At 36.3% G+C, this 27,253-nt stretch overlaps 1 long non-coding RNA gene across 1 annotated transcript in view; it reads right to left on the bottom strand.

Moving 5' to 3' along the window:
* LOC140713195 (uncharacterized) overlaps nucleotides 1-27,253 on the bottom strand; it is a 979,701-nt gene that overhangs the window by 739,206 nt on the left and 213,242 nt on the right. The gene's annotated exons all lie outside the window — the stretch shown is intronic.

Below are 27,253 nucleotides of genomic sequence, written 5' to 3'. Positions count from 1 at the left end.
TTCCAGGTTTGTTTTTTGAGACTGAGTCTCACTCTGTCACCCAGGATGGAACACAGTGGCACAATCTTGGCTCACTGCAACCTCCACCTCCTGGGTTCAAGTAATTCTGGCTCAGCTTCCCTAGTAGCTGGGATTACAGGCACCCACCACCATGCCTGGCTAGCCAATTTTTAATGTTAAAAATAGGCCACATTTTCATTAAACTTGAGGAAAGCCATATCTAATGATTATCCAGAATGTCAGACTCTCCTGTGCATGGGGAAGCCCTTCTTCCAAACACCAAGAAACATGGAAAGTCAAACTAATATTCAGAAAACAAAATGGTGACTATGAAGGTAAAATGAAAATTGGTGTCTTCACATGACAAATTTTTTCTTCCAAGCTGTTATGAAAATTGACGAGCTAGACTCTTCTGACCACAGAAAACGCTAATCAAAGGATGAGACAGCTCGATGTTCACAAGCTAATGTATTTAATACCATAGGTTGAGCTCTTTAAGGAGCCAGTAACACCCTTTCCCTTCACCTTACCATTAAGAAGTGAATACGAAGGTTATGTAGGGTTCAAATTTTTCACTTATTGCTGGATTGTGGATTTCAACATGGACTTGCAGCCATATTCAGTCTTCCTGTGTTTTCCCTTCAAGTCTAACCCTTGAGCTACCCTCCTGGAGAGTTGGGTCTACAAAGCAAAATATCACCAAGCCAACCGAAAGTGGATGTATTAGTCCGTTTTCACGCTGCTGATAAAGGCATACCCAGGACTGGGCAATTTACAAAGGAAAGAGGTTTAATGGAAAACTCACAGTTCCTTGTGGCTGGGGAAGCCTCACAATCACGGCAGAAGGCATGGAGGAGGAAGTCACATCCTACGCAGATGACAGCAAGCAAAAACAGAGCGCCTATGCAGGCAAACTCCTGTTTATTTAAACCATCAGATCTCGTGAGCCTCACTCACTAACACGAGAACAGCACAGGAAAGACACGCCCCCATAATTCAATCACCTCCCACTGGGTTACAATTCAAGATGAGATTTAGGTGGGAACACAGAGCAAGAATATATCAGTGGTGTTGCAGCTGCTGAACAATCTGTTTGCCAAAGAGCTTCCTGAGAGCTTCCAAAGCAGTGGTAGTTAAGGCCTGACTCTTGAAGCTGGTCCTGATCCAGGTGTACCAACCACATAAAAAAGAAAGTCCAGAAAGGTCTCAGTGATTTATGCTCAGTCCCTTTCATTAATCTTGCCAATCATGTATCCATTCTTTACTGCTTGAAAAGAAGGGAGGGTAGAAAGTAGGGGTAGTGTAGAAGAAATAGCAGGAGCTCTGTTCCCAGTTCTTCTGAAGGAGCCGTTCTTGTTTTGAGTCTAAGTGAAAACATTATGTCAAAGAGAATATAGCTCTTTCTTTGCTCTCTGCTCTGTGGAGCCAGGCAGGGTAGGAAAGGGAGATTCCAGGGATCGAAGAATTTAAAGCCAGAGTGATTGTCAACATTCCCATAGTGAAACACAGCTCCCCTTCACTAGCCCTAAATGGTGCCCTATAGAACCCTGGAAGACCTTCCCAGGGGCACATCACAACCTCACTGATGCAAAATGTCCTCTTTGGGACTACCAGAAGACATCATGTAGTAATCTTGTAGGTAGATGGCTGCTGAGTCACTATAATGAACATCTAAAATTTAACATCCTCTCCTTTTACTTTGTGTTACCAATGATTGATTTTTTGTCCTTTTTAAAAGAATATAATATAACTTGGAAACATTTTGGCTAGATACAGCTCAGTGGACTTAAAACAATGTGCTATGTTTGAAGAATTGGGCATCAAATTATTTTTGAAAAGCTTGCCAGTGACTTCAATAAGATGAGAACTTTTCAATAACATGAACTTTTAAAACAGCAAGTTTCAAACACTTTTTAGATGTTTCCTGCACCAGATGCTGTAGAGTACTATTTAGATCCTCCCTGAAGACCAAGGCGTTCTTTTCCTCAGGTGCTGAGAATCTTACCTACTGAAGATTCACAGCTGAGTCCATCTACAGGCATTGCCCTTCACTTAAAAAAGCTGTTTCCCTCAATCCTGCCCAAACGATGTCCCATCCTGGGAGGCAGCCAACATCCAATGACTGATCATTGTGGAATTAACACGTCTTAACTCTCTTGCCTTAATTTGGGAAAACCCTTAAGGATCAGCTCAGTGCCAGTGTTTCTTGTAGGATCAATTGTTGCAATAGCATTAAAATTCACCTTTTATTTTTTCCCCATCCTCATTGCTCTTGACTGCAATAAATTATAGTTGTAGACTAAAGAACAGGTCCAATTCTTCTTGCCTTTTCTTTCTTTCTTTCTTTCTTTCTGTCTTTTTTTTTTTTTTTTTTTTTTGAGACAGAGTCTTCTTCCGTTTCCCAGGCTGGAGTGCAGTGGCGTGATCCTGGCTCACTGCAACCTCTGCCCCCTGGGTTCAAGCAATCTTTTCTCCTGCTTCAGTCTCCCGAGTAGCTGAGATAACATTCACCTGCCACCATGCCCAGCGAATTTTTTTGTATTTTATTAGAGACGGGGTTTTGCCATGTTGGCCAGGCTGGTCTCAAACTCCTGTGTACCTGGAAGCTGCTATAATTTCAAGTCATCTATCAGACATTCAAGTGGAATCTTAAGTAAATAATCTATTACTGCGTAGGACTAGGCAAGTTTGGAACAACACTAAAACCAGTAGCACTCTTCCATCTAAAGAGGAAGTTCAAGTCCTGTAACCCTTCATCACTTAGTGTCAAGGCTAAGATACAGTTGGTTCTCAGTACTAGTGTAAAAGGTTTTGGAAACAAATGCTCTTGCTTCTGTGTAAACTGTCTATATTTGAGAGATCCTCCCATGGCCCTCCCTTTAGGATTGCTTGGTGTCTTTTTCCATTCTGTCTTCTCTCACATATATGGGGCAGAAGGATGAGCAAGAGCTCTCTACCACTTGTCAGGGCAAACACTGCCACTTTTAAAAAGCCAAACAAAGATCAAAGATCAGAATGAGATGCAAAGAAAACAGGACATGGAGGGAATACCTTAGGCCAATTACTCTAGGTTTTATGGTATAGTATCCGCAAGAATAATATTAAGAAGAGACAGTGAGGGTAAACTACTCTTCAAGACATTGTCAAGGAGATGAAGGCAGGAGATGAGACAAGAAACAAGGTATAGATGTTTTAAGTATAAAGGGATTCTGCGCTGCTTTGTTCCTAAAGATTACTCAAATTAGTTATTTTGTTGAAGGGCAGGCATCAGTAAGATAAGACAGTTACAACGTGAGAAATCAGGAGAGAGTAACTGATAAACAACTTCCTTAAAAAGCCTACATGGAAATAGACCAAAAGTACAGGAAAAGATATCAACTTTAAAGTGCAGGAATATTTCATCCTCTGAGACAGGCGATAAAAAGAAGGAACGTAAAGAGGTAGAAAAATTGGGGGGCTAAGAAAATTGTGTATATTGAGAAATATACACAAATTTCTGAATAAAATCAGAATTGAATTTATCTGCTGAATGTGAGACAGGTCAAGGGAATGTTGGGGACATAAGAAATGTGGAAAAGCTGAGGTGCATTTGCCCTAAAGGAGATAATAGGGGTTAATCAAGGGACTGAATAAACAATTTGCTAAACAATAGCAAGGATCTAGATAAGATTAAAGAGCTTGAATTTGTGATGTATTCATTCAACATAATTCTGTGATCAAGGGCTGACTTCTTAAAAAAAATAAATTGAGGTGGTGGTTGGTTGCCTAGATTTGGAGAGTGACCAGAAAGACAGCAAAAGGTTGGGTGATGGTGGGGCAGTTGGGAAGGTAGAGTACTAACAGGTGAGAGCGAATGCACATTTGTATTAGATGACCAATGAATCCATGCTGAGTGAGACAGAATAGGAATAGAACAGAAAGAACAGCAAGAGCCAAGGAGCTGGATGTCATACTGAAGGTTACAGCAAGAGCCACAAGTAGCTAGGAGAAGCAGTAGGCTGGGAAGCTTAAATCAGGTGAGGACAATTAACCCAGAGCACTTTAGACAGGTTCTATTGCCAGACTGCAAGAGCTAGTTCCACCTTACTAAGGAGACGAAGTAAATAGAATTGTTGTGGGAGTCCATACGTGAACACATTTAAAGTACTTAGGTCAGGGTCTGATATGTACTGTTCACTCAATAAATGTTAAGCTATCATTATATTCCAGAGTTTACCATTGTAGAGGTTCCATAATCAAAACAGGTGAAGCATTACTCAAATTGATAATGCATAACTTACAATGATGTATCATTTTGCTAACGGAGAGGTATCATTGAGAATAGATGGCTTCATGCCATCAGGAAGCTGAGGTTTAGTGAAGGCAAACACCACTGTATGCACATGGAAACAATTTACTAAGAAATTCTATCTTCTGGAGCTTTACTCTCCATGACTAGGAATGACAAGAAGAGGATATATTGATATTTATAAATTGAGGCATATTTAGGTGAGAAAAATTGTTCTTGCTTTTTGGATTACTTTTGCATTTGGGTACCTCAAAACTACAGTATTAACTATATCCACCTGACAAATGACACATGCAATTAGTTCCACCATGAAAACTTCCACATTTCTGAGGGGTCCTGCATCAATGCCAGAATGATCTCTTCTATGCACTGTTCTACCAGGGTTTAGGAGTGCTGATTAAGTACATTTACAAAACCTTAAGCTCTCTCGTTTAAACTGAGATATGAGTCTCATGTGCTTCTTAATAACATGTTATGAGAATTCAATTTCAGTAATAGATTAAGACATACCTTGGAAACATTTCACAAAATTAAAATGAAGTTGATATACCAATTGAACTCATCAACTCAATATAACCATCATCTACACCTAAGGGCACACTAAATATCATTTCATGAGCAGGATGAAAAGAGAATTATTTCCAATCAGAATCTCACACAGTTTTAATGTGGTTATATCCAGTTGACTAATTGTGTCATTTCCCTTTATGTTCATTCATTTAACAAATATTGATCTAGTGTTTGTTATGTGTAAGGTACATTCTAGTGGCTACGGGAAATAAGTGATAGAAGTTGGGATAAAACTCCTAACTGGAAACTTGCCATCTGTGGGACAGACAGAAAAGTACATGTGTTAAAAACAAGATTCAAGGGCAGAACGTATACATGGAAATACTAAAGAAGGAGCAATTGATCCTGACTGGGAAAATTTCATGGAGATAACTTAACAAGACAAACATTCAAGAGGTAGAGATACTGTAGGCTAATGACTAACATGAGAATAGAAGGACTGTGTAGAGCTGTGACATGGGGAATATTTGAGTCTTCAGGTGGCTTTGCAAATACCTGGCCTGTTCTCAAGAGAAAGAAATAAAGGTATTCAATTAGTAAAAGAGGAAGTCAAATTGTTCCTATTTGCAGATGACATGATTGTATATTTAGAAAACCCCATCATCTCAGTCTAAAATCTCCTTAAGCTGATAAGCAACTTCAGCAAAGTCTCAGGATACAAAATCAATGTACAAAAATCACAAGCATTCTTATACACCAATAACAGACAAACAGAGAGCCAAATCATGAATGAACTCCCATTCACAACTGCTTCAAAGAGAATAAAAGACCTAGGAATCCAACTTACAAGGGATGTAAAGGACCTCTTCAAGGAGAACTACAAACCACCGCTCAACAAAATAAAAGAGGACACAAACAAATGGAAAAACATTCCATGCTCATGGATAGGAAGAATCAATATTGTGAAAATGGCCATACTGTCCAAGGTAATTTATGGATTCAATGCCATCCTCATCAAGCTACCAATGACTTTCTTCACAGAATTGGAAAAAACTACTTTAAAGTTCATATGGAGCCAAAAAAGAGCCCGCATTGCCAAGACAATCCTAAGCCAAAAGAACAAAGCTGGAGGCATCATGCTACCTGACTTCAAATTATACTACAAGGCTACAGTAACCAAAGCAGCATGGTACTGGTACCAAAACAGAGATACAGACCAATGGAACAGAATAGAGGCCTCAGAAATAACACCACACACCTAAAACCATCCAATCTTTGACAAACCTAATGAAAACAAGAAATGAGGAAAGGATTCAAAATGGTGCTGGGAAAACTGGCTAGCCATATGTAGAAACCTGAAACTGGATCCCTTCCTTACACCTTATACAAAAATTAATTCAAGATGGATTAGAGACTTAAATGTTAGACCTAAAACCATAAAAACCCTAGAAGAAAACCTAGGCAATACCATTCAGGACATAGGCATGGGCAATGACTTCTTGACTAAAACACCAAAAGCAATGGCAACAAAAGCCCAAATTGACAAATGGGATCTAAATAAACTAAAGAGCTTCTGCACAGCAAAAGAAACTACCATCAGAGTGAACAGGCAACCTACAGAATGGGAGAAAATTTTTGCAATCTACCCATCTGACAAAGGGCTAATATCCAGAATCTACAAAGAACTTAAATAAATTTACAAGAAAAAAATCAACCAACCCCATCAAAAAGTGGGCAAAGAATATGAACAGACACTTCTCAAAACAAGACATTTATGCAGTCAACAGACACATGAAAAAATGCTCATCATCACTGGCCATCAGAGAAATGCAAATCAAAACCACAATAAGATACCGTCTCACACCAGTTAGAATGGCGATTATTAAAGAGTCAGGAAACAACAGATGCTGGAGAGGATGTGGAGAAATAGGAACACTTTTACATTGTTGGTGGGAGTGTAAACTGGTTCAACCATTGTGGCAGATAGTGTGGCGATTCCTCAAGGATCTAGAACTAGAAATACCATTTGACCCAGCAATCCCATTACTGGGTATATACCCAAAGGATTATAAGTCATGCTGCTATAAAGACACATGCACACGTATGTTTATTGTGGCATTATTCACAATAGCAAAGACTTGGAACCAACCCAAATGTCCATCGATGATGGACTGGATTAAGAAAATGTGGCACATATACACCATGGAATACTATGCAGCCATAAAAAAGGATGAGTTCATGTCCTTTGTAGGGACACGGATGAAGCTAGAAACCATCATTCTGAGCAAACTATGGTAAGGACAGAAAACCAAACACTGCATGTTCTCACTCATAGGTGGGAATTGAACAATGAGAACATTTGGACACAGGGTGGGGAACATCACACACTGGGGCCTGTCGTGGGGTGGGGGAAGGGGGGAGGGATAGCATTAGGAGATATACTTAATGTAAATGACGAGTTAACGGGTGCAGCACACCAACATGGCCCATGTATACATAAGTAACAAACCTGCATGTTGTGCATATGTACCCTAGAACTTGAAATATAATAAAAAAGAAATACCTGTTCAACAACTTCTGTGTTGACCAGCAGTGTGTCAATTCATATGTTTTTTTCTAAGTTTTCTTTATTTTTATTTTTTAATTTTTATTTTTATTTTAAGTTTTGGGGTACATGTGATGGATGTACAGGTTTGTTACATAGGTAAACATGTGCCATGGTGGTTTGCTGCACCTATCAACCCATTACCTAGGTATTAAGCCTAGCATGCATTAGCTATTTTTCCTCATGATCTCCCTCCCAACCTCACCCCCCGACAGGCCCTGGTGTGTGTTTTTCCTTTCCCTGTGTCCATGTGTTCTCATTGTTCAGCTCCCACTTATAAGTGAGAATGTTCAGTGTTTAGTTTTCTGTTCCTGCATTAATTTGCTGAGGATAATGGCTTCCAGCTCCATCCATGTCCCTGTGAAGGACATGATCTCATTCCTTTTTTTGGCTGCATAGTATTCCATAGAAATTCACACATTTTAAAACATTTCTTAAAAGGTAGCCCCACTCCTGTCCCAATCTTTCTTAGATACTACTTTATAGATAGTAACTGATACCTTTTCTTTATAAATTCGATTTGGACTTTGATATGATATTTCTTTCATTCAAACATTAGAATGACCTCTCTTTCATTTTAATCATCATCCTTGAAATTTAAAAAGCATTTCCATGATTATGTTCACATATAATATATAAACGTTATTTATTTACATATCAATAATATTTAATGTAGCATATAAAAAATTTACTTGTTTTTCATAATTTGTATTTCAGAAAGTTTAATTGCCAAATTAAAAAAACTAATGTGTAATTATATTGTAATTTCAAAGTGTAATGTCTCCTTAATCAAAAGAAAAGTTTTTTTAAGATTCTAGAAGATTCTAGAATGAACTGACTTCTTGCTCCCTGTAAATCATTATTCTAGAGTGATTCTAATTTTATTCTCCTTCTACCACAGCCTCATTTTAATTCAGTCATAAGTTTATTTAGTCTATACCAGTGTAAGACACGTCAAGTGCTAGCTGATGGTATACATTATCTTGCTGTACAAAAGCAACATTAAAAAGTACTTACTCTACTGTAGGTAACATTTATTCTCCCTTTTCATAGACTCTACTTTGCAATTCCATGACCTCTTACAGATAGGGCTTATGTTGACAGCACATATTCATTCTTCTGTGATCGTACGACACCAGAGTCTTATGCAGACAAATGTTATATCATTCCCAGAAGATACCCACCAGAGCTAGATTTCTTTGCATTGCAAAAGCTAATCTTTTACTTTCATTATCTAGTAGTGTTATTGCAGATTTCAACTTGATGTCAGCCTTTGATGTTACCTGTAAAATCTTCACTGTTTCAACAGCATAATTGCTTCTTGCTTAAATTCCGGCAGAACAAGTGATAACTTGATTCTCACTACAATTCCCATTGCTGGCTCTATTTGGTTTATATAAAAAAACTATTAGGCTTTATTTTTTCAACTTAAAAATCAAAATTCAAGTATACAGCCTTATTCAATCCAAGGACAAAACAATGTTAACAAAAGAACTAGAGAAACATTTCCCAATTTTAGTGAAATTGGAATTCCAAAGTGCCCTGAGCAAATAATGAAGCTCTTATAGAAAATGATTAGAAAGGTTATTTTAAATGTATTTTGCTAATAAAACTTATGAGTGGCAAATAGAAAGACAACTTACTACACTTTCTCACAGTTATGTCAGGAAGATGAATAAGTAGCTGAATGGCTTTCCCAGCTGAAATTTAGCATGAAAATTATACCTGAATGGCATGAGTGCAGGGCCCCAGAAAGAGAACCTAAAGAGTGCTGCTCCATCTTGGAACTGAGGAGTTTTAGGCCAGTCCCTATTTTCTTCTGCATGAAGTAGTGGTGAGATCTGCTCTATCTGATTCCCTAATAAATAAAGAGCTTATATGATGGATTTGCAAATATTTTTTAGCCCATACTAGTAAAAATACCACACACTCTTCACACTACAAAAAAAAAAAAAAAAAAAAAAAAAAAAAAAAATCTCACCAAATGGAACAGGAAGATTGGCATTGACTTGCCTGCCTCCCCTTTCTAGATTTTATTAAAATTGTAAATATCTCCATCTGTTATCAAAACAAAGGAAGGAAAGGAAGTGTTACCTGTAAAATCTTCACTATTTCAACAACGTAATCACTTCTTTCTTAAATTCTAGAAAGAAGGAGGAAAAAAAGGAAGTATAATTCTGAAATGTTTATGGTAATAGAGAAGGGCACTAAATTCCTGAAGGACGTTTAATGTTTACTAATAGTCCCTGAATGAGGAACTTAGAGAGTCTTTGTCTTAATAAAGCCAGAACATAATTTTAATTTACTTATGTGAAAATGAATATTAATCATAGACACTACTAGAGAAGTAATATGCTTAGTTACTTTTTAAGGACTCAGTAGGACTCCTTGCGCCCTTTCCTGTTAACAGTGTACACTCATAGGCACCAAAGATAACATGACTGATCACAATAAGAAAAAGAAAACTCACTTAACCTAAAGCCCCAGTGGCTTCCACTGACAAATCCTCTACAGAAAAATTAAAAAATAACAAAATGAATGTTTGTTTGATTTTTTTTCCTTTTGATTTGAAGGCAGAGGTAACAAGGTAGAATATTCAAATTAACAGACACTTGAAAGATGAAGAAAATTAAAAATAATTTTAATAATAATCTACACTTAAATAGTTCCTTAAATTAATAATTACTAGAATATACCTATTTAGCTGACTTTAAATAAGACGTTTTTATTCCATTTAGACTTAACCTCTAGATTTCACTGCATGCACCTATTTCACTTATGTGGTAATATCCAAAAGATACCAAGTAAGCATATAGATAAAGAGATAATAGATAAATAGATAATTAATCATTTCATTTCTCACAACCACCATTTAACAAACTGCCTTCTAAGTAAACCAGCATGGAAAAAAATATCAAATCCCAGAGATGCATACAATCAGCCTAAAATATATTAAGCTTTCTTTTTTCCTTTCCATGCAATAATAATTTACTCTCTGCCATTTGTTATACTCTGGATCCCACAGGAGTAAAAACAACTTTTGGAAATAGACCATGCAGTCAGCAAGTACAGCACAGTGAACAGAACACTTAAAATTATGGGTCTAAGGAATGGGTCAGCAATATTCTCCCCTTTTGGCTTTTACTATCTCCTAACATTCTTATGATATCCCTTTTTATGAAGTTTGTGCACCCAGTTATTCATCTGAACTCAACATCTCAAACATGAATGGAAAACAAAACCATCACAGTCTTTTGAACCAAACTAGTTTCTATAAATGCTGCAGATTATAACAGCAGAAATCATTTCTTCTACAAGAATTAACATACATTAGATCACACAAGATTGATGATTATACCCAAAGATTTTAGAAGTTATCCACTGTTTCTCAGTTTCTACTGTGTGCTGTCTTCATCACAGGCGCTCACGCATCATTCTCTCTCCCATCCTGTATTAGCAAATCCCATTGCCATCCCCTGGAAGACTGAGGATCCCAACATCATTAAAAGAGTTACTGTGTTCTTTCCCTCATAGAGTTCTGTCTTCATCCCATTTTCATCTTTTCTGCAAAGTTCATGCTCCCATTATTTCTTATCTAAACTATAGTGTTTATGTCTGATTGCTCCCCTTCTGACTCATCCTGTGCATTGCTGCTAACAGTCATGTTATCAAAACAATAACTTGTGAATTTCAAGCTCAAAATTCTTAAATGATTTCTCATTCAATATAAAATAGAATACAATCTCATCAACCCAGAATTCAAAGTCCTCTACAATATGAAATAGTCTTCTTAACAACTATTTGCTGCTGAACGCACATCCACATCCACATACCATACTCCTCTTAATTCCTTCAGTCTATACTTTAGAACTCTGTGACTTTTATTAAGCTATTGTTTAAGCTAAAAGCTCTTCTTCCAGGCCCTCTCTGTTCCTTAACAGTTCAAATGCCACTTTTTCTTATATCCATTAGTTGATATTTTTCTTGAATTTTTATTGTACTTTAATTCTATCTTTATGTTGATGCTGAACACTGCTTTTTCTATAACATATGTGAGTGCATACATATGTATTATATATGGATTTTTTAGCTTCTTAAAAGTTAAGAACTATGTCATAGTAATCTTGATGTAGAAGATTCTAAAAATAGTATTTATTAATTTCTATTGCAAATTGGTAATAAGGCAATGATATTTTCCATAAAGAAAAATTGGAGTAGAACTTTCTTTTAGTTTGTTGATATTTTGACTAATTGACTTACAAAATGGGAGTTGGAGTATAGGGTTGAGAAGAGGGTAGATTAATGCAACTGTAGAAATACTTAGAAAACAGGGGCAAAAAGAGGAAAGCCTAATTACTTGAGCCCAGAAGTATTTTATGAAAAAAAAAATTACTTTCACTTAAATATGACTGAATCCAGCTATTCTTCCTTTTCAGGTAAGTTAGAAAAAAGCATATTTCTGTATTAGTCAGGGTTCTCCAGGGATAGAGAACCAAAAAAGGATGGATGGATGTATGGATGGATGGATGGATGGATGGATGGATGGACAGACGGATGATAGATGAGAGAAAATTTATTAGGGCAATTGGCTCACATGATTATGGAGGCTGAGAAGTCCCACAACAGGCAGGCTTCAAGCTGGAGACCCACAGGAAACAGTAGCGAGGCTTAGACCAAGCCTGAAAACCTCAGAACTAGAGAAGGTGACAGTGTAGCTCTCAGTCTAAGGCCAAAGGCCTGAAAAACTGGAAGCTGCTGACGTACGTCCTGGAGTTGAAAGACTGGAGAGCCTGGAGTTCTGATGTTCAAGGGCAGGAGAAGAAGGATGCCCCAGCTCCAGGAGAGAGAGAAAGAGAAAGAGAACTTGCCTTTCCTCAGTCATTTAGTTGTGTCAGGGCCCCCAGATGATTGATGGTCCCTATTTACATTTCCTGGATCTTCCCCACTCAGTCCAATGACTCACACACCAATCTCTTCTGGAAACACCCTCACAAACACATCCAGAAATAACCCTTTGCCAGCTCTTTAAAGCTGATAGCTAAAACTAACCATCACAATGTCTATTCGGCTTAGTTTGCATCACAGTCTCTCGGCCACTTCTGTTTCTTCAATAATGTTGCTAGTGAAGGGCATGCTACAATTAAGGATAGATTGGAAATCTAAAACCTAAAGGTGAAGAGGAATAGTCACCAAACACATGAACTCAATTATACTTCTAGTCCTAAAAGTCAATTTCAAAGAGTATTGTTTTCAAATTCCTAAAGTCATGTGTCTTTAGTTATTAATGGATCTTTATAGATTAAATGAATCTTCACTTCTAGTATGGTTGAATATTATTCATTCTTCAGTTCATTGCCAGAAAGCCAAGTGCAGTAAGTCTTTTCAGGTTTAAACCCTCTGATCAAGGCATAAAGTTTATGTGACTAAACTAAGACTACGATTTTCTAGAATCAGAAATTTAGAAACAGACAGATAATGACTTATTCATTAATTTTAGAAAATTTTGTCTTTATCTAAAACATATGTTTCTTGACTGTGATTAATAGGGACAATTTTGTTCATTTCAAAAATGAAAATGATACAAGAAAAGCAAGTAAAAATCCAAGCATTATTAAATGACACAATGAAGCTTCACAGCACATTCAAGTTTAATACAACTTTAGAATTTTATGAATCTAGGTTACTTGCTAGGGATCAGGGAGCAAATTCAATTTTATGTGTTACTATAACCCAGAATCTAAATGTTCTTACTATCCTATACAAATATAGGTTGTGTATTTTGAAGAGTGCATTTTGTGATTATTTTTATTTATTTATTTTTTCGTAGAGAAAGATTGCAATTTAGCTTGAAATTGCATGACTCAGTCTTTCATGGAATTATAGTTGAGTGTATAGGCTCTTCACTATGCATAGGAAGCCAGCCATTGTGCCACGGGGAGGTATTTTGTCACTTAACAACCTACTATAGAAGTGAACAAGAAAGCAAATTTTTCATGTCTCTTTTTTTTTTTTTTTAAGTATTTCACTGAAACCTACAAACCATTATATTGTAAATATATCCTTTAGCACATAACCAATATATTTCTTTTCTGTCTCTAACTCCAGTAACTTCTGTCTTTGTTGAGAGGACAGCATGTCACCAGTGCCTTTTGGGAGTATACAATTTATCTGTATAACATTTTGGTGCAGAGAATTGTCTATTGGTCTTTCCTCCTATTGGTTTAGAGCAAAATAAGGAGTGTATACAATGTAAGTTCGAAGACTTGTCATTATAAAAGGGAATAGAAATGAACACAAAGCCTGTAAATTTTTATAATAAGAGTTTGAATTGATCTCAAAGTAGAGAAATAGAATTAGAGTTATCAACATTTAAAAAGCAAAGAAAAAGCAACAGTAAACTAACCACATTTATAACTGTTGCTCTATCAACTTTCAATTTTGCAAGGCAACTGTTGAAGAGAACACTGAATTTTGTACAGTGGAACAATACCTCCCTCAAAGGGCTGTTGACAGGATTCAGTGAGATACATTTCTAAAGCACGTGATAAATAGCGGCTGAGGGAAGTAGTAGTAACTGTAATCAAAAGGCTGGGATCTCGGGATCCTTTTGATCACCTAATAGCAGCCTCAAGCATGTCATTTAAGCCGTCTAACCTTCAGGCTCCTCAAAGGTAGGAGAAAATATAATCCCTACTATGTAGACTTTCCCCACATTGTTATGAAATCAAATAAGAGAAGTAGATAGAAATATCTTCAAGAGTAGAACTAGTTGTACAAATATAAGACATAGTTATTTATATCTGGTAATTCAACATTACACCCGATACAGAAATCCTTTCTAAGTATCTCTGGAATATAATCATTCAGATCACACTTGCATAGCAAGAATGATTAGTAGTAGCTTCCTACTTATAGTTCCAGCCAGCACAAGGCAAACAGGGATGTGTACTCATAGACATTAACATGTTTGTAATTTACTTTTCCCTCTTCCTACTCATATTTCCTTATTGTCAGTGGCCCAGAATCTATCTTAGTGGGTGGTCAATGGTAGAGTTAGAAAACAAGGGCATGGGATGCATCCCAAGTCTTTCATCTTTTTAATATTCATAGACAACCAAGAGCTACCACATACATCAATTCAAGATTAAAAACATGAAAGTTGAAAGGAAAAGAAATCTATAAGCAATTACCACCTTCCAAGTCTTATCCTGATATTACCGACAGAGTATCTTAGGAGTTGGTCTGATTAAGGAAATACTTGGTACTCCATCAAAACTTCTTACTTATTTGGTTATCACACTCTCACTCGCCCTAATGAAAATAATTTTCTTTCTGTTTCAGGCATGTGCATCTTTTGTTAAAGTTAAATACACCATGAGTAATATAAAATCAAATAACCAGATAGATGATAAAGCCATAAAGAGACAGACAGAAAGATAACAATTTCAAATGCTTTTAGAGTCTACTAATATTGGTGAATTTCTAAGATTTAGTTAATACATCAGGAAACTGAGAAATTAGGCCACCTCTTCATTTTCTTTGAAACCTAATTGGCATATTGATCTGTGTTGAGTTGCAGGTTTAAAAAGGAGCCATATGCCAATTAGAACTGTGACAGTGGAATAACTGCCTGTATACCCCATTAGGGAGCTGTTTATGCATGAAAGTAAGTGTTGCTCTTCACCTTAAACGTAAATAATTACATTCTAACTATAAGGTAAGCAAGAATTGCATAATAGTGTATTGCTGCTATGCTATTAAGCAGTCACTTAAATGTTGTACTATTTGACAGCTATATGGCATAATTACATGCTAGATAAGAACATTCACTTTACAAAGTGCATGTATTTTTAAAAAGTTGAGTATTTTTTGAAAAATCAAGCATTTTAAAATAATGTCTTACTGAGCTGAACTGAACACTGCAACCAGCAATGAAACCAAGTCATCACTGATCAGCAGCTACAGATGATGTGACTGTGAAGTAAAATCTCCACAAACTCAAGTTGGATCAACATCCATGTTGATCCAAAATTTTCCTAGCATCAGGCTGGATGTGTGGTAGATAATCAGGAAAGACTAAAATTTTTTAGACATAAAGAGCTCAGTGCTAAATTTTCAGTATTAAATATATCTGCCTTATTATTCACTCAAGCTAGGTATAAATGAAATCTACGATTGAACTAAGACTGAAACAAATTGGGAAGTTTAATTGATGTAGAAGTTTGAATGAGTTGGTCAGAGTTTTGAGATAAATCTTTTAAATTATCATTATCAAGTAAATGTGACACATATAATGGTCTGAGGAAACCCTAGTATGTCCTCCAGCAAAGCTTATCCCTACAAATCACCTTGTTTAGAAAATGACATTTGCTAGAATGGAAATGTGGTTGTTGAATAAAGCATTTTAGAACACAGAAAATTAGAACCAACCTATTTTCTTTTCAGTTGACCTGTTTAATGAGGAGTAATAGCCTCAGATTAAAATACAAAAATGTAATTTTAAGCATAAAATGGTGTGTATTTTTAATTCAGAAGGAAATAAATAAAAATAAAAGTCCAATAGATTCACTAAAATGATACTACTTTTCCATTTGAATAAGTTAGCTATGTTCAGATCATTTTTTTGTTTCAAAATTTCCTGAAGAGAAACAAAGTTGGGTCTAACAATCAAGATGCTACTCTCTGAATACATTTCAAATCTGAAATGTATTCATTGTTCCCATCTGCAGCTGAGGACCTGGGCAGCACACTGCCACATATATTAGATGTAGATGCATGACAGATCCTCCGTACAGATGAAGCCTGAGAGTCCCTAAGTGGCCTGAGGAATCACTCAGCAGAGTACAGGAGATCATATTACTCAAGAAAGGTGACCGCAAGGTCTCAGTTATCATTACAGCATTTTCTTACTCCAGCCATCAGTCACAGCTCAGTGTCGTACCTGACCCTGTTAATACCCGGGCTCATTTTACCGCATTGGAAAACTCAGTAGTGGAATAAGGAAGCAGAGGTTTAGAAATATATTAGCAATCTTTCTCTTCACCCTGGACTCTACTTAAATTAATAAGGTAATGTTTTACTTGCAGTGACAATAATTAATAAAGAAGCCTTTATCTCTAGGAGAAACGTGAGAAAGCTGCCTTTAGATTTTGAGACTCATATTTCTAATGCTAATTCGTCCTTGGACAGCTATGTAGCATGGTTGGCTACACATTAGTTAGAAGAAGTAGAATACTGAAATCATGAAAATGAAGGCATGAAGTTAAGTGTGTGTGTCTCTGTGTGTCTGTGTATACGTATGTGTGCTAAAAAAGAAAAAAGATAAATCATTTTATAAAACAAAACGGATAATCAGTAAAATTAAGTATGTATGTCATTTAATGGAATTCACATATTTTAGGGTAGGGAATAGCACAGATGTAATAGAAGAGGTACATAATACACTGGAAAACTAAATTCAAAGGCAAGTAAGTGACAACTGAGATTAGAACTTGAATCTTGTGAGTGTAAACACATTTCCCTTATACTACACTAGGACCCCTTCAGAAAGTACTGTTTCGAGTTAATAGGACAGTAATCTCAGGTTGTAACTCCCCTTTATTTAAATAAAGCAAAGCCCTCTAGTGAATACCTCTTTTTTTTTTTTTTTTTTTTTTTTTTTTTTTTTTTTTTTTTTTTGAGACGGAGTCTTGCTCTGTCGCCCAGGCTGGAGTGCAGTGGCACGATCTCGGCTCACTGCAAGCTCTGGCTCCTGGGTTCACGCCATTCTCCTGCCTCAGCCCTAGTAGCTGGGACTACAAGCACCCACCACGATCAGCTAATATTTTTGTATTTTTGGTAGAGACGAAGTTTCACCGTGTTAGCCAGGATGGTCTCGATCTCCTGACCTCATGATCCGCTCACCTTGACCTCCCAAAGTGCTGGGATTACAGGCATGAGCCACCGTAACCGGCCTCTAGTGGCTATCTTTAAAACAGCATTCAATTAAACTTACCAGGTCATCTTGACTCTAAAGATGGGTGCTAAAATATCACCTTACTATGTGGAAACAGTGGGACAATGGCTATTGAATGACAAAACTGTAACATACCACTGCAATTAAATAGTGTCATATAGAAGGAATTACGCTGGTGTCAAGGCCTAAGTTCTTGCCCCAATCTACAGTTGCCATCTAACTACATTGTGCACCTTACCATCATGAAACTCGATAAATAACTACTCAGACTGATAATAAGCAAAAGTCATTAGACTTTTCTTCAAAAATACATTTAGGACTCTTCACACTCTTCAATCTTCAATGTTCTCAACAGTTGCTCCGTGTCTTGCAGATGAGTCTTTGTTTGTTTGTTTTAGTTCTTTTTAGTTCTTTTCTTCTTCTTTCTGAGATGTTTGTCCATATTAACAATTCCTTCCTTTTAGAACAGCTCCCTGGAGAAACTCTGTGGCCTTTTCTCCCATTGCACCCTCTTCACATTGGAATAAAATTGCCTGGTTTTCCATCTGCATAAAATCATCTCTGAAATCCGAATTCTACATATCACTCAGGACTCATTCCTATGCTATATTTTTCACAAGATTTTTGCTGGTCCTCCCAGCCAGTGCTTCCTCCATTCATGGAACTTCCATAGTATTCAATCCATGCCTCTTTCAAGATAATTACAGTTTTCTGTGAATATGCACTTGTCCCCAAAAAAGTATTGCACACAACACTACCACTACTACCACCACCACTACCACCAATTGTTTCTTAGTGTCCCAGTAACAAATCTAGTCATCTACCATGCAACATCTCTTTGCTTGCCCTAATATATAATGTTCGTCTTTGGTGCCACCACTGCTACTGTGCTTTCCCACTAGCTAACATCTGAATCCTCTTTGGAACCTTTGAGGTACCTGCTGCCTGATGTTCCACGTCCAACTAAAAGAGAATATTTTAAGGCTCTTTTGTATTACACTCAGATACAGGGCCACCAAATTAGTTATCAGGCCCTAATACTTACCTAGAGGCATCGCATGTGGTATCTACACAAGGCTTGTCCATGGACATGAGCACAAAGTAGACTGAGCCAGAATCTAATCTATGTCACATTGAAATGCTCCGCTCCTGCCAAACATTTTTATTACCAGGTAAGTAGTTTATGCTAGGTTCAGCTTTATTACTAGGTTAGTCTGTCTTCTTCATAAAATGAGCTCACTTCCAAAAAGCCACAGTGTAGACACAGATTAGGCTTAAACTGGATTTTGCTCAACCACCCCCTAAATCCCAATTCCACCTACTCTAATTCCCAATTAAAGTGTGATCAATTTCAGGGACAGGATTTATATCTATTTCATTATTATTTCTCCAATCAACCTTTACATGGTGCTTCACACACAGTAGGAACTAAATAAAAACCTGAATAATTTATGATAGAATGCAACAGCAATTTTCATTTTTATCTTTTTCTCATGAATTCCACATATCCTTTCCAAGTTGGAATAGCTGTTTATAATAATAAGTTTCTTTGTGTAGATGATATGTAGAGAATGCAAATAAACCATTAAGCTAATGATCTTTCCCCAAATTTGTAGCACAGAACATGTCACTACTGTTATATCAGAAATACCATATTCCATCACTAGTTTCCATTAAAATCAGAGTATATTTAGAAGGAAATGGAGAGCCTAGGGTTTTTACTTTCCAAACCTTTGCTTTCTTTTAAATAAATAGAAAGTTTAAATTTATGTAAATAAATGCATATCAGATATTTGCATGGAGGCAGATCTTTATTTCCTATGCTTTGTAGCCTATAATTTTAGGCTCTGTCGAACAGAAATACAGTAGAAAATATTATATTTTCAAAAAGTTTTGCTTTGAGGTGAGATTTTCATGGGTCTCCATAGGGGTAACATTCTCCTGGTAGACGTTTTATATTAAATATTATTCACTAGTATCAAAACAAAGTACTCACAAAGTCCAAGCTTGGGGAACAAATACAAGACATAATGAGGAAATAAATAAATAAATGTTTATGAGCTAAAACTATTGGGTTCTTTTATGTATTAAACAAAATTTATAAAGGAAAAAAATCTGGTGTCTTCTGTGCAACAGACAAACTTAAAAGAAATTTTGTTGGTCTTACAGTTGTTCTCTTCATCACAAATGTAAAACACAATCAAAGACAATCAAAATAGTCTTATGGTTCAAACACCATATGTTTTTAGTCATAAGTAGGAGCTGAACAATGAGAACACATGGACACAGGAAGGGGAACAACACACACCGGGGCCTGTCAGTGGGGCTGGAGGAGGGAGACCACCATGATAAATAGCTAATGCATGTGGGGCTTAATACCTAGGTGATGAGTTGATAGGTGCATCAAACCACCATGGCACACGTTTACCTGTGTAACAGACCTGCACATCCTGCACATGTATCCTGGAACTTAACATGAATTGAAAAAAAATAGTCTTATGGTTCTCTTTATTATGACTAATGGATATACACCACAAATTTCATTACTCCCTTTAAATGCTTTAAACACCCAATAACTGATTATTATTATAGCAAATAATACCTCTAGTTGGAAGCCATCATTATACTAACATATTTTTCCCATTCATTAAAATTATCAGTAAATCAAGTAATTTTTGTAGATACAGCAGAGACTGCTAGATATTTCCCGATATCCTCTCATTTTTTTTCTGTCGTTTTCTATCTCTTTGGAGCTAGGTGGCTATATTTTGTTCTATTTCTGTATGCTAAATTTGTAGCAGTTCAAAAATCGTATTTTCCAAGCCTTCAGGCTTTTTCTTCCTATTTGTATAAAATATTACATAATATCTTGACTTCTTGGAGCTTCCAGCCCAAGTTGCCAAACTATGCTGGGTATGGGAGTATTTAAGCCAGATAATTTCAAAATAAGTTTTAGATTTTGGTTTGCATAATGTTTTTTGGTTCTTTACTTTGTGTTTCACTTTCTCTCCTTGTGTCAATTTTTAAGTTTAATGTTTCCATGAATAGGACAGCCTCAGTGTAGGAGGGGAGCCCAAAGAATGTGCCCCATGGGATGAAACCTTATAAAAGAGTAGGGAAGGAGGAAAGTTTAAAAAGCAGCAATGAAATGCCAGGCTGTCATAATGGTAAAAAGGCCTTCTGGAGTGTCCAGAGCCTAAAACAAGGGAAAAACATGGCAAATATCATATTTACCAAGAAGAAAGTGAAGATAAGGGCAGTTTCAGAGTTACAGACAGAAAGTTGGAGATCATGTTACAGATGAAAAGCTGAAGCCTAGAAAAGTAATCATCTGACCCCACATTGTGGAGCTATTTTGGGTGCTCTCACCATTTCACACTGGTGCCTCAGGCAAGAGTGAAATGGGGAAGCCACTGAAACCCAGCTTTAGAAAGCTGCCTTCAATGCATATGTTACAAGGGGCAAGGAGGGAAGCACAGAAGTGCCAAGGCAAGAGAGCTGAAGGAAACCTTAGTCAGTAGAGAGGAATCACTTGTCTCTTTTCCTTCTAACTCAATAAAGGAAAAGTCAAGCATTCCACTCCCACCCACAGGGAGGTGGCAGCATGCTGGAATGAACAGCTTTAAACTCTCAACACTCATAACACTCATAAGAGGAAGAGGGAAAAGATGATTCATCAGCATTGAGGACATAGATAGAATCTCCTTTTCACAAGAAGGTGATTACTGCCTGGCAGGACAATTCAGACTACCTCTCATTCTCTGTTCTTGTCTTCATCCTGGTGGCCACAAACACCTTAGAGTCTGGTCTACGACCCACTTCTCCCCATAGGCAGATCCCAAGATAAGGAGTAGATGGTTTAATCTGAAGGGGGACAATAAATACCATCAGTGAGAAGAAATAGGCAAGCAATGAGAAAAATAGATTCTGTGCAGAAAATAATTAAAGCCACAAAATTTAGAAACATAGTATTGTATTTTGTAGTTCCCTTTTAGCAATACATGTACTCATTTTGAAGCAGAAAGAGACCTGAAAATCAGTCATGAGCAAGAGATTTAGAGATTCAAATTTGGGACATCAAGTAAGATGAATTTGCAGTGAACAATGGCAATGAAGCAAAGGCTACAGTTATTTGAGACTGAAATAGACGAATAACACATCACAAGCCCACAAAATATTATAATACAAATAATATTTTATATAGTCCTAGAATATTACACTTAATTTCAAGAATCTCAGTGTAACAAAGATGTAGATTGAATAGAAAGATCCACAGAAGAGATGAAAAAGTATTTAGAGAAACAGAATTATTGATTTATTTCTACACATTTACAGATTAAAAACACTAAATGTAGACCTTGACTAAATAATAATTACCCTGGGGCTAAATAACTGAATATAAATATTCAAGGGGTGTATATCCAAGAAAAAAAGGTAAGTGATTTAACCGGAAATCAGGAGCACAAATAATTGGTAAATGCAATTGAATTGCTCATTTTAGTTTGGACAAATTCATCTGATATACGTCTAGTTAAAACTGGAGAGCTTCCTTTCTTCTAGCTCAGTCAGGGCTTAATCACTATAGACATACTACTATGTTCTTTGCTTTGATAAAACTGCTCAACCTACACAAAATAGTTCTCTCCACTAGGCTTTCTTTTCATCTTGCTTTACCAGAAATTGAGATCATTACAATGTGTGAAGAAGACCTTGACTAAGGCATTATCTCTAAAAATGTATCTGATAAAGACAGTGAATGTGTTATTTAGAAAGTAGAGAAGCATCCTGAGATCTCTTCAAAATAGGTGCCCTAATTTGTTCATAGAGGTTTTCAGTTGCCTTCCTAGAAAGGAGAGCAACATAGTTCCCAAGGGAAAAGTTCTGTAGAAATTAATTTCACTGGAAATATGCCGATGCTTAGCCTTGATAAGTCTTTACCTAGCTGAACAACCTAATTTTGTAGAACGCTGAAGGGCATGCTCAGAAAATAGTTACTGGTTGAAGGACAGTACTCTTACGGGGAAGAACTTTTCAGAATCCTCAAATGTTACGTTTTGTTACAAATTTGAAAGTTGATTGATGAATCACTTTGTTATTTATGCATCTCAAAGCTAACTCAGTAACTCCAAAGTGTATTACTTAAAATCCTTAATTCAGGGCTTAGCAATTTACAACCTGAGTGCCAAATCCAGATACTGTCTGTTTTGTAAACACAGTTTTATTAGAACACATCCATGCTCATTTGTTTATGGATGTCTGTGGCTACTTTTTCTATGCAAATCTGCTATGATGGAGTGAAATCGTTGCAACATAGACCATGTGGCCAGCAATGGCTAAAATATTCACTCTCTGGCCTTTTATAGAAGAGGGTTGCCAACACTTTCTCTAGTTCTTTGGGATGTATTAATAAGTATTACCTGATCAAAAAGTTTGGGAGACATGGTGAAATACTGTCTCCACTAAAAATACAAAAATTAGCTGGAGGTGGTGGTGCATGCCTGTAATCCCAGCTACACGGGGAGGCTGAAGCAGGAGAATCGCTTGAACCTGGGAGGCAGAGGTTGCAGTCAGTCGAGATTGCGCCACTGCACTACAGCCTGGGCAACAGAGCGAGACTCAAAAAAAAAAAAAAAAAAGTAATATTAGCATGTTCTCACTCATAAGTGGGAGTTGAATAATGAGACCCAAGGACACAGAGAGGGGAGCATCACACACCGGGGCCTGTCAGGGGGGTGGGGGGCAAGGGGAGGGAGAGCATTAGGACAAATACCTAATGCATGCAGGGCTTAAAACTTAGATGGATTGATAGCTGCAGGAAACCACCATGGCATGTGTATGCCTATGCAACAAACCTGCACGTTCTGCACATGTAGCCCAGAACTTAAAGTAAATAATAATAATAATAAAAGTAGTATTAATAGAGTATCTAATAAGTGACAAACATTAGAGATTTAAAGCTGTATCAGATACTATCTTTGCCCTTGAAGAGCTCAGTGATTATTAGGGATTCAAACATTAAACAAATAATTGCAGTGCAGTTCAGAAAGTACTAAACTAGGATTTACATGCTGATCAGTATTAGTTCAAAGGAAAGAATCATCAACTTTCATTAGGATAGGTGAAGGTTAGAAATCATAAGAAAGGTATAGAGAAGACACTTGAACCATGTATGCTTTCAAGAATGTACAAAAATTGTCCCTGCAGAAAAATGTAGAGAATGTCATCCCAAAGAGACAAATATATCTATAAAAATAAAATTTTTGTTTTGGAAATTACAAGGAATTTGCTTTTGAGAAGTCGGCAAGATATTTGGTTCAAGAAGTAGGTAGCTCTCATATCCCTAATCTTGAGCATGTGTGAAGGACCTATGAGAAACAGAATTAATGACCAAGATAGAGATATGACATCACATACATCTGTGTTAGTTCTATACAAAATGATGAAGCAAATCAGTAGTGCTTCCACTTCCCTCCAAAAGCAAGAGTTTGGAAACTAAAATGAAACATGATATTTAGAGATAACACGGAAAGTTTTCAGTAATAACTTAATTGTAGCTTCATCCCTGAGGCAATTTTCAACTTCTCCTTTAGAGAAATAATGGGGAAATTAGTTGAAAATATGGATGCTTGCCAGGTAGACAGGGGAATTCTGGCTTAAAAAAAAAAAAATTGCAGATTTCATGGAGGAGAGCTATTCCCAATCTGCCTGACAAGGAATAATACAAATTTCCACAGTGTTAGCCTGAATATATTTGGAAACTCAACCAGTAAAAATGCCTGGCACAGAGATTGGCATGATCCATAGATAGATTTGGAAAAAAAAATCAAATAAAATTTTTAAAGATGCTTTGGAAACCACAGATAAACTACAGGCCAACAGACCACTGGTAAATAGTTGGCTATTAGTATACACAGCATTTTATGTTTCACGATGGTGACAGGGCCTCTGGTAAAGGCTGCTGTGGAAAAGATCTAGAAACATTAACAAATACATTTTCTGTTCATAATTTTCAAATTCTGCCTTAATTTTCTGCTTTACCATTTTTCTCTTCAATTCCATTGCTTTTTCTCCAGATAACCTTTCTATCTGTCTCTAAATCCTAAGGAATCCACTCCTTGGTTTTTCCAATTTTGTCTTCTTTACACAGCCTATGACTCTGCAATAGTAACTATGCTGCGATAAGGTGTCTCTGATATGAAACTTCTCAACCTTTTTCTCTTTTGTCTAAAAATGTCTATAGATCCATGCCAGTTTTCTCTTCTTTTCCTTCTTTCTTAAAAGAAAAAACTGTCCTTGCTCCTTTCCAAGCTAACCTTTTAACGTGTCATTTTTGATCCCATTTGAACTCCCAGAACTTGCCTCATAACTTCTCTCTTTTTTCATCACCTTCAATCCTGTCTTCATGTTGGCTTCTTTATTCATTTGCAAATACACTAAATGTTCTCCAAGTCTAAGTCGATTTTTCCTCAAACCTGCCTTTCGATCTCTTCCCTTTTCATTCCTCTGAACACCCATAGGAGTAATTCTCCCTCAGTTCCTCTGTTCAACATGGCTCACTTTCACCTTACCCTTGGTCAGTTTTAATCTTATACCACTTCCATAACACTCCCCCTTTAAAATAACCAGTAATGTCATTGCCTAGTCTAAGAGTTTTGACTCCTTCCTTATCATGCTTTATCAGAAGCAGTTGACAATATTAAATGGAGCCTCCTTCATGAGATTTACCTCCTCTGTCTCCAGTGACTGAAACTCCTTCTGTTTCTTTTCCTACTCCTTCTCTCACCAAGTACATCATGTGTTTCTCAAAGTTCTGTTCTTTCCTCTTTTCTTTATTTTTATAATCGTTTTGTAAGCTTTTATTCCCTCACACTGGGCTATCATAGAAACACTCAAATTGGCATGGTGCTGTTCTCTTATTTCTCTCAACCATTCTTTAAACTGGCCCAATGATCATTTCATTAAAACAAATGTCAGATCATCACAGCAAAAATAAGAACACTTAAAATCTGTATAGAACTGTATAGAACTGTATCATTGTCCAAGCACTTTTATAATTAGTGAATGGATAATATTCACTGTCCTGTCAGTATTATTCTAATATATTAAGGCTCTGAGTAAGTAAATGACTTTCCCAGGGTCACACCATTTATGAAGGGCTGCAATGGTATTTGAACTTGTCGCCTTTGACTTCCTAATATTAGGCAACTGCTTTCATGTCACTCCCCTTTTACCGAAACCATCCCTGAATTTGGAGCATGTGGTTTCTTATCCAGTGCCCCCTACCTTTTTGTCTAATCTCCCACTACATGTAGTAGAATATGTAAAGTGCTAAAAGAACATATCACAAAGTGTAAGTGTTACATGGTACATAAAGTTTATTATTATTTCTATTTTCATCTTTCTCACTTTGCCACGTGCTTCCCCAATTCATATCTCTGCTCATACCTTTCCTTTCTTTTCCCTCCTTACTTTCTGAATCCATGTAAAAGATTCTAATGGATTATCTAAAGGCTCCCATATTAAATGCATTGCTCCTCTAACAGTTCTGTTATCATATGTGCTTAATTCTGTTTGTATATCTTCCCCAATAGACTCAGGCCTATTGATGTAAGTGTTATCATCCGTATTTTATAAGTTCATACCTATTCTTAGAAAGTCTATGCAGTTTGGCTTCTCAAAAGGTGAGTGAGTTAGACTCAGCTAAGTTCCCCAGCTGGAAATAATTAAATTTTTACAAGGCAAAATGAAGAAGACTGTCATATAAATAGATGTAATAAATCTTTTATGTCAATCCCAGACATATCTTTATTTTCAACATGTAAGTGACAATGCAGTGATTGTTATTAATATGTACCCTTTTCTTGTATAATATCTTCAATTTAAAAAAAATCATTGTTGTTCATATTTATTTAGGGCACCTATTTTCACATCTTTTGTTCTTTGGAGTATTCTAATTTATACTTCTAAGATAAACTCATTATTGTGAAGATTAAAAAAATTTAATAAGATTATTATTCTAAATATGCTACACTCTCACTGTTGACTTTTGGGCTAAATAAAAAGTCAAAAAAATTATCACATATTCATACCTTCCACAAGATAATAATTCTTAACAATTTAATGTGTTAGCATCCTGTTTTTCATTTACACATAACAAAAATGAAACAATTGCAGATACAATTTTGTACGTTATTTCATTCACCTAATGTGATATATCATGTCCTCATGCCTTTAATTATTTAATAAACACCATTTTAATGCCCTCAGAGTACCTTATCATGGATGTACCAAATTTTATTTAATCATTTTTAAAATTTGGGTGTTTTAAATTACTGTCCATTGTTACTATTACAAATTATGTTGTAATGAATATTTTTGTACATAAATATTTGTGCTTCAGAGTATATAATTATACAATCTTGACTTCATACTTTGATTCTGCCTTTTTTTACAACTTTACTTCAAATCATAGGTCCTATAAGTCACTAGAGTACTGAATGGGAAACCTTAACAATAAAAGCATTTGAGAACATAAACAGCAGATGAGGCAATCCATTTTGTCAGTAGAAAGAAGGTTGAAAAATTTTATAAATCAGATACCATGAGGAGGCCAAAAAAAGAGCACTAGCGAGCCAGGTGGAAGTTCCTGTTTACAGTAATCTACACATGTTCTGTACCTGTCATCATAAAATTGAATTTGTCTAGATGGTTTGTTGAGATGGGCAAAAAAGAGTTTCTGTAATACTCTGTTTTTAAGTAGAAAGTTTTTTGTTATAACCTATGGACTAAAACAATTGTCCTTAAAACTCTAAATCTTGCAAATCTGGTTTTACATGTTTGTTTTAAGAAATGGAATTTACCCACTATATGTTTGTTATAGCAAATTGTATTTATT

The sequence above is a fragment of the Chlorocebus sabaeus genome, chromosome 13 (genome assembly GCF_047675955.1).
Source record: "Chlorocebus sabaeus isolate Y175 chromosome 13, mChlSab1.0.hap1, whole genome shotgun sequence".
Classification (NCBI taxonomy): domain Eukaryota; kingdom Metazoa; phylum Chordata; class Mammalia; order Primates; family Cercopithecidae; genus Chlorocebus; species Chlorocebus sabaeus.
The sequence above is the reverse complement of the archived record's forward strand: the minus strand, read 5'-3'. Positions and strand labels throughout refer to the sequence as shown.